The sequence below is a fragment of the Macaca mulatta genome, chromosome X, assembly GCF_049350105.2.
Source record: "Macaca mulatta isolate MMU2019108-1 chromosome X, T2T-MMU8v2.0, whole genome shotgun sequence".
NCBI classification, from domain to species: domain Eukaryota; kingdom Metazoa; phylum Chordata; class Mammalia; order Primates; family Cercopithecidae; genus Macaca; species Macaca mulatta.
The window spans coordinates 158,617,476-158,632,201 of NC_133426.1; the positions used below are offsets into that span (position 1 = coordinate 158,617,476).

The 14,726-nt window shown below is 34.6% G+C and overlaps 1 protein-coding gene across 1 annotated transcript in view; it reads right to left on the reverse strand.

The window, feature by feature from the left end:
- Window positions 1-14,726, reverse strand: part of GABRA3 (gamma-aminobutyric acid type A receptor subunit alpha3) — a 285,447-nt gene that overhangs the window by 204,869 nt on the left and 65,852 nt on the right. The gene's annotated exons all lie outside the window — the stretch shown is intronic.

A 14,726-nucleotide genomic window follows, 5' to 3' on the forward strand; every position in this document is an offset into this window, starting at 1 on the left:
CCTGACTCGGGCAGCATCTGCATTTCTTTGTCTGAGGATTAGAGCTGTCCTCAGGTTGCTGAAACTAACTTTTGCCTGTGCACATTGACAATCAGAATTGCCTGAGAATTTGAGTTTCCAAACTAGGGCAGCCCTAAACTAAGACTGAGAGATACAGAAGTACAAATAATACAGCTCTCTGATAGGGACAACACTGAGGTTTGACCCACATAGTTTCCATGGTACTTTGCTTGATACATTACCCTTGCTTGGCCACCCTCACTTCCTTGCCCCACTTCCCAAAACTGTTTTATTTATTTTTTTTCTGGAAACACTTCCCAAGAAGGTACCTTCATATGAATCCTAATCTCAGAGCCTGCGTGTGTGAAACCCAGTTTAAGGCATCAGCTTGTCTCAACCTACAAAATTAACTCACTTTTATATTTATCCTTACTTTTTCTTTTTGTTTCAGAAAATGAGGTGAACCTTCCCTATCTTAGGATAATCTCTCAACCTAAGCTCCTGACCTCATCAACTTTTTTCCTTTCCATCAACTCTCTTTCTTGACTGTATCTTAAATCTCTTGTTCTCTAATGACTCCTTTCTCTTAGACTATAAACATAACAAAGTTTCTTCCACTGTAAGAGAAATTCTACCAATATGTTTCTTTCTAGCTGTTATCTTCTTTCCTTTATCAATCAAGTTTCTTGAACTAGTAATTTATAATTGTTTACTACAGCTTAATTGCCTTCTGTCTATTTTTTAATCATCTACATTCTACCTTCTTCCTTATTGAATTTAATGTTACCAATCTAATTATACTGCAGTTCTGTCTATTTCTATTCAATATTTTTGTGGGTTTCTATATGGATACCTCTAATTTGGGGTTCTTGCCTCAGAGTTAACACAACTGAAAATATATCACCTCTAAAATTCTCATTAAAAGAGACAGGAATAACAGAAAACAGTGGGTGGAAGGAAGTTTTATTGTCAATAACAATGGAAAAAAGGCAAAGATCCAATGTCTAAAAGGGAATTTGATTATATACATTGCTATTGAGAATGGATTCAGATAAACATTCTTGTACTATACAACACATGTTTCATCTTCTAAAAATACCCGAAGACTGTTAGGAAAATACAAACCAATGTCACATAAACACCGTAATTTAGAAATCTAGGTGCTGAACTAGCAAAAAATGTATGTGGTCATTCCATGATATATTTTGTACTGTACTCTTCTGTGAGGTATATATAAGTATAGTTGCTAGTCTTTACCCATCTCCACTATTAGCAATAACTCATAAAACCTTCTGCTTTCAATAATAATACTGCCAACTAAATAAAATAAAAACTTATAAATAAAAGATAAATGAAAGAAATTGGGTTGTTGATGTAAATTAACACAGCACTCAGTTTGCAATGATTAAGCTGACAAACATGAAGACAGATTCAAACATCATAATTAACACAACTGAATAAACAGAAATTGAAATTTGTTCTCTAAATAACACCATCTCAAGAATAATTAAGGCAGCAAAACTATAAAGCAAAACTTTATTTTGGGGAGAATAAACCCAAAACTGTACAGATGGATAAATTAATAAATTGCCATTACTCAATGTCTTTATGATTAAATAAGAGAGAAAGAAAAACAACCTCAGGAAATTAAAAAATAAAAAAAAAAACAGCAATCCAAGGAAAAGAGAAAATAAATACAGAGCTACCAAACCATGTTGTGGTTTTGACAGCCTCATAGAGCAAGCAGTGAATAAACGGAAGCCTAGAATTTTCAAGTGGTGTGGAGTCTGACCACACGCATGCACACACATACACACAAACACATGCTACGATTTCAGATTATCGATGAATCAGAAGCAAGCCTATATATCTTCTTCAAACCCCAGGAGACTGCAAGAGAGTTGCTTTAGTTTGAACAGGGCATAGAGAAATTAAGGCAAATAAAACAGACAGAACGATCCCCCTGCAAAAGCATTTAAACCACAAGCAGGCCTCTCTTACTCTCCTAAGTTTGCAACTCAAATCCACATTAATGTTTGATCCAATAAATCTCAAGTCATGAATTTAATTTAAAGTACCTGCAAATTGTGCCTCAGGTGACCTGCAGAAGCAAACATAAATCGATCACTAGAAAATGACATTTTTGTATTAGGCTTTGGGAAACCCCCATAAATAATTTTTCAGAGACATTGGTCAGTATACAGAGAAAGATCACTAAAACAAGGAATCTAGGCACAATGAGAGAGAAACAACAGAAACAGCTAGAGCAGAAAGCAAATCCCCATACTTCAGATATTGAATTTATCAGGTGTATATTACATAAAAGCTTTAGGACCTCTACCAAAAGAAGTTTAAAATATCTGCAGAGAACAGGACATTTAAACAATAAACTAGATGATTTTATTAAAGAATCAAATACAACTTACAGATACAAAAACTTTAGAAAGTAAAGTGTGTGTATTACTAAAACACCCACTAAATCTAAATAAAAATAGATTGTAAGTCTTCTATATTAGAAGAGGAGAAAAAATGATTTTAAAGCTATCAATCCAAATATGAAATAAATAAATGAAAAAAAAACACACACAAAAACACAGAAAGGAAAATGGACATAAAATGGGCAAGCTAAATAGAAAGCATTAAAAGAAGATGATAGTTTCAAGTCCAGATATATCAGCGATTTTTTTTTCTTTTTTTTTTGAGACGGAGTTTTGCTCTGCCGCCCAGGCTGGAGGCGCAGTGGCGGAATCTTGGCTCACTGCAAGCTCCACCTCCCAGGTTCACGTCATTCTCCTGCCTCAGCCTCCCGAGTAGCTGGGACTACAGGCGCCGCCACCACGCCCGGCTAGTTTTTTCTATTTTTTAGTAGAGACGGGGTTTCACCATGTTAGCCAGGATGATCTCCATCTCCTGACCTCGTGATCCGCCCACCTCCGCCTCCCAAAGTGCTGGGATTACAGGCGTGAGCCACCACACCCGGCCTCTGCAGTGTTTTACATGTAAAGGAACTAAAGGCTTCAGTGCAAATAAAAAAGTTATCAGATAAGATTAAAAGTTATTAAAACTAAATTAACTACATATTGTTTATGAGTCATATCTAAAACATAAGAAAACAGAAAAGTTGACAGTATATATGTTATGTAATTATTAACCAAAAAATCATCTATAATAACAAGAAATAAAGACTTTTATGTGAAAGGTTTTACTAGAAATAATGAGAAAAAAGGTTCAACTTACCAGGGAGATATAATAAATTTCTATACACCTAATAATGAAGATTCAAAATATATAAAGCAAAAATTAACAAAACTACAGAAAAACATAAATGTCTCTCATCATACCATATCGCTTTCATAAATTAACATATTAGAGAGATTAAAGAAGTTAGGACAGATATAGAAGAGTTGAACAAGATTGAATAACAAACCTGACCTCATGGAAATATGGAGAATACCATACCCATCGATGGCAAAAGAAAATACACATTTAAAAAACCTCACTAGGTATATTTACAAAAATGTACAAGGCTATAAAGAAAATCACAACAAATTTCAATGATTAAAATAATACAGGATATATTATCCTACCACATGCAATTAAGGTAGAAATTAGTAATTACGTGATAATGATAACATTGATAAGTGGTTGAAAATTAAGAAACACACTTCTAAATAACTCATGGTGAAATAAAATCAAAATACACATTAACTGTACAGTAACAAAATTACTATAAAAATTATGGCATACAGCTTACACGGTACTTAAGAAAAGCCATGAAGCCTTAAATACATATATTAAAAAGATAAAAAATAAAATGTCATGAGCTAAGCACCTAGTTCAATCAGAAAGAATAAGATTAAAATAAGCCCCAAAAGAAAGAAGATAATTAGAATATGACCATAAATTTTTGAAATAGAAAATAGCATAATAGATATTTACTATCATCTTCCTTTTCTTTGGGCTTATTTTTTGATGGGGCGATAAAACTTGACAAGTGAATTCTAAAATTTATATGGAAATGCAAAGCAAATAATAGCCTCTTGAAGTTTTGAAGAATAAGGCAAAAGGACTTTACCAAATATCAGGACTGATATTATTTTTAATTGACAAATCATTGTTGTATACATTTATGGGGTACAATGTGATTTTTTTTTTATTTTTGAGATGGAGTCTTGCTCTGTCACCCAGGCTGGAGTGCAGTGCCGCGATCTAGGCTCACTGCAACCTCTGCCTCCCGGGTTCAAGCGAGTCTCGTGCTTCAGCCTCCTGAGTAGCTGGGATTATAGGCGCCCACCACCACGCCTGGCTAATTTTTGTATTTAAATGTGATGTTTTGATATATGTATACATGTGGAATGATTAAATCAAGATGATTAATGTATCGATCACTTTGCTTACCTATCATCTTTTTATGGTAAGACATTTGAAATTTACTCCCTCATTTTGAAATATAGAATACATTATTACTGACTACAGTTGCCCTGCTATGTGATAGATCTCAAAACCTATTCCTCCTATCTATTTGAAACATTGTACCCTTTTTTTAAAAAAATTATTTATTATTATTATACTTTAAGTTGTAGGGTACATGTGCATAACGTGCAGGTTTGTTACATATGTATACTTGTGCCATGTTGCTGTGCTGCACCCATCAACTCGTCAGCACCCATCAACTCGTCATTTACATCAGGTATAACTCCCAATGCAATCCCTCCCCCTTCCCCCCTCCCCCCTCCCCATGATAGGCCCCGGTGTGTGATGTTCCCCTTCCTGAGTCCAAGTGATCTCATTGTTCAGTTCCCACCTATGAGTGAGAACATGCGGTGTTTGGTTTTGTGTTCTTGTGATAGTTTGCTAAGAATGATGGTTTCCAGGATCAACAACTTTCCATTCCTTTCTCTCTACCCCACCCAATCTCTGGTAAGTATTATTCTACTCTCTGCTTCTATGAGTTCAACTTTTCTAGATTTCACATAAAAGAGAATGTGCTATTGGTCTTTCTATTCCTGGCTTATTTCACTTAGCACAATATCCTTCAGGTTCATCTATATTGTCACAAATGGCAAGATTTCCTTCTTCATTAGGGCCGAATAGTATTCCATTGTGTATATATACCACATTTTCTTTATCTATTCATCTGTTGATGGACACTTAGTTTGCTACAAAATCCTGGCTATTGTGAACAGTGCTGCAATAAACATGGGAGTGCAGATATCTCTTCAATATACTGATCTCCTTCTTTTGGGTATATACCCACAAGTGAGGTTACTGGATCATATGGTAGTTCTATTCTTATTTTTTTGAGGAACTTCTGTATCGTTTTTGATAATGGCTCTAGTAATTTACATTCCCACCAACAATGTACAAGAGTTCCCTTTTCTCTGTATCATTGCCAGCACTTATTCTTCACCCTTTTTATAAAAGCCTGTCTTACAGGTGTGAGCTGATATATCATTGCTATGATGTGAATATGGTTTGTCTAGCCCCATCAAGCTTATATTGAAATTTGATGCCCAGTGTGGCAGTGCTGGGAGGTGGGGGTCTAGTGAAAGATGTTTGGGTCATGGGGGCAGATCCCTCATTAATGACTTAGTGCTGTTCTAGCAGTAGTGAATGAATTCTTTATCTCTCAAGTCTGGATTGGTTCTTGGGGAAATAGATTAGTTCCCACCAGAGTGAATTGTTATAAAGCTAGGACACCACTCAGATTTGATCTCCTTTTGCACATTCCGGCTTCCCCTTTGACTTTCTCTGTCACATTTCGGCACAACAAAAGTCCCTGACCAGCAGCCAGTGGATGCTGACACCATGCTTCTTGCACGGCCTACAGAACTGTGAGCTAAATAAACTTCTTTTCTTTACGAATTATCCAGCCTCAGGTATTCCTTTATAGAAACACAAAATCAGCTAAGATACTGATTGTGCTTTTAATTTGCATTTCCCTGAAGAGTAGTGATGCTGAGCATTTTTTTCATGTACTTGTTTGCCATTTGTATATGTTCTTTTGAGAAATGTCTGTTCATGTTCTTTGCCCACTTTTTGATCCAGTTATTTATTTTCTTGCTATTGAGTTGTTTGAGTTCCTTACGTATTTTGGATACTAACCTCTTATCAGATACATGGTTTGTAAATATTTTCTCTCATTCAGGGGGTTGTCTCTTTTAAATATATTTAAGCATTTATTTAGTCATATTGACACTTGTTTCTTTTTTATTATATATACTTTAAGTTCTGAGGTACATATGCAGAACATGCAGGTTTGTTACATAGGTGCCATGGTGGTTTGCTGCACCCATCAAACTGTCATCTACGTTAGGTATTTCTCCTAATGCTATCCCTCCCCAGCCCCCTACCCACCAACAGGCCCTGGTGTGTGATGTTCCCCTCCCTGTGTCCACATGTTCTCATTGTTCAGCTCCCACTTATGAGTGAGAATATGTGGTGTTTGGTTTTCTGTTCTTGTGTTAGTTTGCTGAAAATGATGGTTTCCAGCATCTTCCATGCCCCTGCAAAGGACATGAACTTATCATTTTTTATGGCTGCATAGTATTCCATGGTATATATGTGGCACATTTTCTTTATCCAGTCTATCATTGATGGGCATTTGGGTTGGTTCCAAGTCTTTGCTATCGTGAAGAGTGCTGCAATAAATATACATGTGCAATCTATCCATCTGACAAAGGGCTAATATCCAGAATCTACAAAGAACTTAAACAGATTTACAACCCCATCAAAAAGTGGGCAAAGGATATTAACAGACACTTCTCAAAAGAAAACGTTTATGCAGCCAACAAACATATATGAAAAAGCTAATCATCACTGGTTATTAGAGGAATGCAAATCAAAACCACAGTGAGATACCATCTCACACCAGTTAGAATGGTGATCATTAAAAAGTCAGGAAACAACAGATGCTGGAGAGGATGTGGAGAAATAGGAATGCTTTTACACTGTTTGTGGGAGTGTAAATTAGTTCAACCATTGTGGAAGACAGTGTGGCGATTCCTGAAGGATCCAGAACTAGAAATATCATTTGACTCAGCAATCCCATTACTGGGTATATACCCAAAGGATTATAAATCATTCTACTATAAAGGGGGTTGTCTCTTTACTGTGTTGTTTCCTTTGCTGTGCAGAAGCTTTTTAATTTGATGGCATCTTGTCTATTTTTGCTTTTGTTGCCCGTGCTTTTGGGGTCATAGACAAAAAATTATTGCCCAGACCAATGTCATAGAGCTTTTTCTCATGTTTAATTCTAGTTGTTTTATAGTTGCAGGTCTTATGTTTAAGTCTCTAATCTATTGGGGCTGATTTTTTAATATGGTGTGAGATGATAGTCCAATTTCATTCTTTGGCATGTGGATATTCAGTTTTCCCAACACTCTTTATTAAAGAGACTATCCTTTCCCCACTGCATGGTCTTGGCACCTTTGTCAAAAATCAAAGGACCATAAATATATGGGCTTATTTCTGGGCTTCCTATCCTGTTCCATTGACTGATGTGTCTCTTTTTATGCCAGTACCATATTGTTTTGATTACAATTGCTTTATAATAAACTTTGAATCAAGGAGTGTGATGCCTTCACATTTGTTCTTTTTGCTCAAGATTATTTTGGCTATTCTGGATCTTTTGTAGTATCATACAAATTTAAGGATTTTTTTCAATACTTTAATACCAAAGCTAGACAAGACACACACACATACAAAGAAAATTACAGGCCAATATCCCTGATAAATATAGATTCAAAACCATTCAACAAAACATTAGCAAAGCAAATTCAACAACACATTAAAAGAATCATTTACCATGATCAACTGGGATTTATGTCTAGAATGCAAAGGGTTTAACACATGCAAATCAAAAATTTATGATACTCCATATTAACAAAGCGAAGGGTAAAATCCATATGATCATCTCAATCAATTTAGAAAAAGGATTTGACAAAATTCAACACTCTCATGATTACAAAAAAAAAAAAAAAAAAAAAAAAAAAAAAAAAACCCTCGATAAAGGCCATAGATGCCAAACCTGCAGCTAACATCATTCTCAACAGCAAAAAGTTAAAAGTTTTTCTTCTAATATCGGAAACAAGACATGGATGCCCACCCTTGCCACTTCTTTTCAGCTGAGTAAACGAATTTCTAGCCAGAGTAATTAAGCAAGAGAAAGAATTAAAAAACATTCTCAATGGAAAGGAAGAGGTGAATTTGTCTCTAGTTACTGATGACATGATTTTTATATGTGGAAACCCTACAAACTCCACCACAAAAAAAGCCTATTCAAAGCTGATTAACAAACTCAGTAAAGTTGAAGGATACAAACCACCCTTAGAGAAATCAGGAGCCTTTCTACATACCATGAACAAACTATCTAAAAAGAAAAATCAAGAAAACAATCCCATTTATAACAGCAACAAAAATAATATATTGGTTATAAATTTAGCCAAGGAGGTAAAAGACCTGTATACTGAAAACTATAAAACACTGATGAAAAACACTGAAGAAAACACAAATAAATGGAAAGATATCTCATGTTCATAAATGGAAAGAATGAATGTTTTTCAATCTCCATACTACCCAAAGTGATCTACAGATTTAATGAAAACCCTACCAAAATACCAATGACCTTTTTCAGAGAAATAGAAAAAAGACTATTTTTTAAAAATTAATTAGCACAGAGGGTATTGGTGCCAGAAGACACAAACAAATGGCATTGAATAGAGAGTTCAGAAACAGATATACGTTTATAAGACAATTGATTTGTGACTAAAGTAGCACCAAAGACTTTCTGGCAAATACAGGCTTTTCAATAAATGGTTGTAGGACAATTTGCTATTTTCAAAATTTATACAAAATTAAATTGTAACCTTTCCCATAGCATACAAAAATGTATTATAGATGGGTTGAAGATCTAAATATAAAAGGCAAAATGATAAAGCCTGTACAATAGAAATGAACTTCTTCATAGAGTAAGAGAATATTTCTTAAACTTACACAAAGTGATAACCTATAAAGGAAGCAACTCTTAAAACAGACTACATTAAAATTCAGATCTCTGTTCATTAAAAGATACAAGAAAATGAGTAAATAACAAGTACATAATGGTAAATGTTTGTCACATGGTACATAATGTTAGACATATATCTGATAAAGAAACATTATCCAAAGAATTCCTACAACACCATAAGAAAAAGAGAGAAAATCCAATAGAAAAATGGACAAAGGACTTAAAAAGACACTTCACAAAAAACGAAGGTCAAATTGTCATTAACCATAAGAAAAAGTGTTTGCCTCATTAATAATCATTATAATGAAAATTAGAAATTTAGAAATTAGAAATTAGAAAATAAGCTCTCACCACACACTCATTGATTGACAAAAGAAATTTAAAGTCTCAAAATACAAAGTTTGACAAGAATAATGAAGCACAAGGAATCTTTTACACTTCAGGTAGGAGTATAAAATGGTACAAACTCTTTGGAGAAAAGTTTGGCATTAGACTATAAATTTGATGATGCACAGACACACGATGTACTATTTCTACTGTTAGACATATATGTTAAAGAAATATATATTAATGCACCAGGATAATTGTTAAAGCATGTTCATAGAAACACTGCTCTGTAAAAACAGAACTGGAAACAACCTGAAGGTCTATCTTACAATAGAATGAATACCTTGTGCTGTATTCATACAAAGGAATACCATACAACAATGAAATAGAATGAACTACAATTACATGAAACAACCTGTATACATCTCACAAACCTAATGTTAAATTAACAAGCAAGAAGCCACAAAGAAAAATCATGATTCCATTCATATAAAGTTCAAAAACAGCAAAACTAAACTGTATTTTGTTATACATATAATAAAGTCATTTTTAAAAGTAAGATTAAGGATAGTGGAAGTAAAGTGGAAAAGAAAAGGTTGAAATTAGAAATTAGAAATAAGTTCATGACAGGTTTCTGGAGTACCCACAATGTTATAGCTGTTGACTTAGATAGTGGTTGTACAGGTGTTCACTTCTTAAGTATTCTAAAACAGCATGCATCTTTGTATGATAATTACATATATATATATAAAATGTTTCATATTTTCAAACTAAAACACAGAAAAATAAGTCCTATGCACAGTTGAATAATAAAAATTTCAGATTGTTGATTACATTGATATATATCCTTAAAAACTTAGTCTTAAGATTGATTGAAGAAATGCAATTAAAGCAATAAGGCACCACTCCACCTACCAAATGAACAAAAGCTTTTTTAAAAAATGCTAAACAATTCTGTTGAAGATAGGACGAGACAAGAATTCCATATATCTGCTAATGTGAGCGTAAATCTATGCTTTCTTCCTTGTAAACAATCTGGAAGCATGAATAAAAAGCCTGTAAAAAAATCCATGCTCTGACTCAGTAACCGCACTTCTAGGAATCTACTGGACATAAAAAAAACAAAGATTCAAAAAAGTCATGTTCAAAGATATTTTCTGCCATATAACAGTATATTAGTTAAATTTTTAAAAATAAATTAAATGTGCATACTAAAAGAATGGTTAAATAAACAATGGTCATTGATACATCTAAATATTATACAGGTTAAAACTACATTTTAGAACTCTTTTATGTGGAAAAATGTACATGATATATTAATATATTTGAAAGGATATATAACCCAGAAAGATAAGTTTTCAATCAAAGAGATAGAGTGTCTTGTCCAAGGTCGCAATAGAGTGAAAACAGAATGGAATTGAAACAAATATTATCAAAGAGAATAACTATAGCACAGGAGCGTTCAATCAATGAGTGCCCACCTGATCATGGTGTATTTTCTATGTATGATGATCAAAGTGGACAAATAAACATTCTTAAGAGCATCACCACTGAATTGCATAACTTAGTGGTCCATAATAATAATCAGTAGCCAACTATAGATTGTCACCTTGCATGTGTTCAGATAACCCTGACCATAAATGAGCCGATATTCACAATGCATAAGTTGACAACCACTGTTTATGAGAAGATATCACTATTCCAAGAACACTATTCCAGGAACATTAGTATTTAGAATGAATACTATTTTTTTTTATTATACTTTAAGTTCTAGGGTACATGTGCATAACGTGCAGGTTTGTTACATATGTATACTTGTGCCATGTTGCTGTGCTGCACCCATCAACTCGTCATTTACATCAGGTATAACTCCCAATGCAATCCCTCCCCCTTCCCCCCTCCCCCCTCCCCATGATAGGCCCCGGTGTGTGATGTTCCCCTTCCCGAGTCCAAGTGATCTCATTGTTCAGTTCCCACCTATGAGTGAGAACATGCGGTGTTTGGTTTTGTGTTCTTGTGATAGTTTGCTAAGAATGATGGTTTCCAGCTGCATCCATGTCCCTACAAAGGACACAAACTCATCCTTTTTTATGGCTGCATAGTATTCCATGGTGTATATGTGCCATATTTTCTTAATCCAGAATTTGCAATGGTAAATAAGTAGATATCCATAGTGAAGGAATGATGTTTTCACCAACAGTATGAAGTCATCAATCCTGAAACATGTCATAATAGTGCTGGAGCACACAACTATAGGATGGTTATTATTCAGGCAGAAATTGCATATATTTTTAAAATTATGAAACAAATGGATTTGCTTCAGGAGCAGATGCAACCATGCAAAAAATTATACTAATACATGCTCAAGCACACAGGGTACATGAACAGCTATCACTTAAGTTTGAGAAATTCATTGTGATGGATACTCAAACAACCCTGCCACACATGCTGCAAGACATGCAACAGTAGACATTTGGAGATGAAAAAGGAAAATAATGGTAATAGAAGAGCAGGAAAATGTGGCATATGAGCTAACCATCTAGGGCTTATAATACTTCATTCTTAGTACTATAGTAGACAATCATAGTTCAGGCATAGATACACATAAATAAGCACAACTCTACAACTTAAGACAGAAGGAGATGTCACTAATGATCTTCTTACTGAAGTATATGTGTTGCATCAACACACGAGGCATAGAAAGTAGTAGCTTTGCTCCAGAAGTAGAGGGTAATGGTATAAAAAAGAAAACCTTGGCATAGATCAAGAAGGCCATAGCACATAAATATCCATCAACAGGGTTTTATAATTTGACCATGATGCATAACAAACAACCTCACATTATGAATTGAAACTTATGAAACAGGAGGAAGTAGCTATGGTGCAGAAATAAATGGACATAGTACGGGTGCAATCACAAATACTGTGTTATGTGATACACAGAACATGAATTTTTAAAAATGGCTTTGGTCCAGGAGCTGAAGGAATTAATGCAAATGGAGATCCCATGGCACATTCCCAGACAACCATGTTGCATGATGAAGAGGCACTACTAGAGTCTGAGGATTTGACTATGATGCATAATCAGAAAACCCTGCAACATAAGCTGACCGCAGTTATATAAGAGGAGATAGCAATGATTCAAGAACAGATCTATGCAGCCTAAGTGCAGACAGTAATTGATATATGAAGGAATGTAGCAGATGGCAATTATGCAAAAGGAGATCATGAATACCATATGATCGCAACGTACCCTAAGACAACAGCGAAATGAGCTCTTGACTATGTTATGAGATGATATAGAAGGAGACAACAGTGATGGAGGGGAAGAATACCTCAGTGCTGGACCTAAAAACCATCATGCATAAGCTAATACATAGTCCAATACACAGAAGATGGCATTCTCAGTGCAGAATCAAACTATAATGGCTCATGCTTAGAAAATTGTGATTTTTATACATGCTACATAGAAGGGAAGCATAGTAAATGATTTAAAAAATATATAGGAGCAGAGAGACATGGTTTAGAGCTTATTCACATGGGTAAGATTTGAGATTTAAAAAATACAACACAGGAACAAAGATTTGGGGGCAAAGTAAATGGCAACAGTAAAAAGTAAAACAACACAGTATACATTTAAATAGCAATATGGTATGAACAAATATTACTGGTGTTTGAACTTCTAATATACAATCAGATAACTACAAAACGTATGCTGAGAGTAAGGACACAGAGCTAAAGGATATGATACAGAAACTGACAACAATGACAGGAAACCATAAAAAGGGAATTCAAATGAAATAAATTTGATACATAAACTTATTTCAATAACATGAATGATGGCAATCTCATTACAACAGTAGACACAATTATGCCTTATGCAGAAACCCATGGTATGTGAGCATATTATATAACCATGGTGATGCACATACAAGTATGTTTTAGGAACAATTAGAAACATGGGCATGGTACAATATTTTCAAAATCAGATGGCATGAAATAGTCCAGGAGCAGATGGCAATGGCCCTATAGATGACATCAAGGCAAATGGTTGTACATTTGTGCATTGTAAAGGACCACCAGTGCTTAACCATTAGACTACAACGCATACCAAGATAATCTCAGAACATAGGCTGCCAACCATGATAGAGAAAGAAGAAAAAATTCTAGTATAATAATGATGATGACAAACCTGCACGTTATGCACATGTACCCTACAACTTAAAGTATAATAATAATAAATAAATTTTAAAAAAATGATGATGAGGATATTATTAAAAATTATAATTATTTAGAACTTATTATATGCCAAGTACTAAGCACTTAAAAAAACAAGTGTATGAGGTAGATGTTATTATTTTAGGGAAAAGCAGAAAGATAGAAAGTGATTTGTATATAATGCAGTCTACCCTTATACATCAGTGGTGCTATGCTACCTCTAATGGACATGGTAAATTTAAAAACACATGCATAACAGAGGAATTAATAGCCATATTGCTGATAGAGACAATAATTCCTGTTGCATAAGTAAATATATAGTCCATTGCCAGACATTCATGGTGTATGAGCAGTTACCACAATAGTCAGAACATTTGACCACAGGCACACTCAGATAATCCTGCAATATGAACTGACATTCAGCATGACGGAAGCACAGGCAAACACGATACTGTCAAAATTAATAAACTGTTATTCATGATACAGAAGATTCCATCCTTTTATCATTTCAGAAGTAGACAATGATGACTGCATTTTTACCCAATCATAGTGTATGAGCGAAAGTCTATGGTACAACCCTATACACAATATATGAGCAGAAATTCCTTATGCATGCTCAATCTATCATGGAGAATGAGCCAACACTTACACATAAAAGAAAGCAGACATGACGCAAAGAAAACAGCCACAAAGTTGAAATTGTACAGATGATCACAACGTATAATCGAAAAGTCACAATACGGGAAAGAATACCTTGGTTTAGGAGGAGATGGCAATGGTAGGAAACACCATGACATGCACTCCAATGATCACATGGAAGAAAATCTACCACTGGTGTTTGAGAATTTAACCACAATTTACACCAATATACGTTGAAATGTGAGCTATCAATTATGATACAGGTACAGGTGGAAATAGAATAGTAGTCAACTACTGTGCTATTCTTTCTCAGAAAGACACGATGAATAATGAAATACAGCACAGCAATGAATGGCTTTGCCAAAGGAGTAAAGGGTATATGTGCAAAAGGAAAAACCAAGTCATAACATCAGATGACTGTGCTGAATGGACAGCCACTACCAGTAATTCAGCATGTGACTAAGGTGCACAACCAGACATTCTCAGAATGCAAGCTAAAAGTCATGATAAAGAATAAAGAGACATAATACAAATA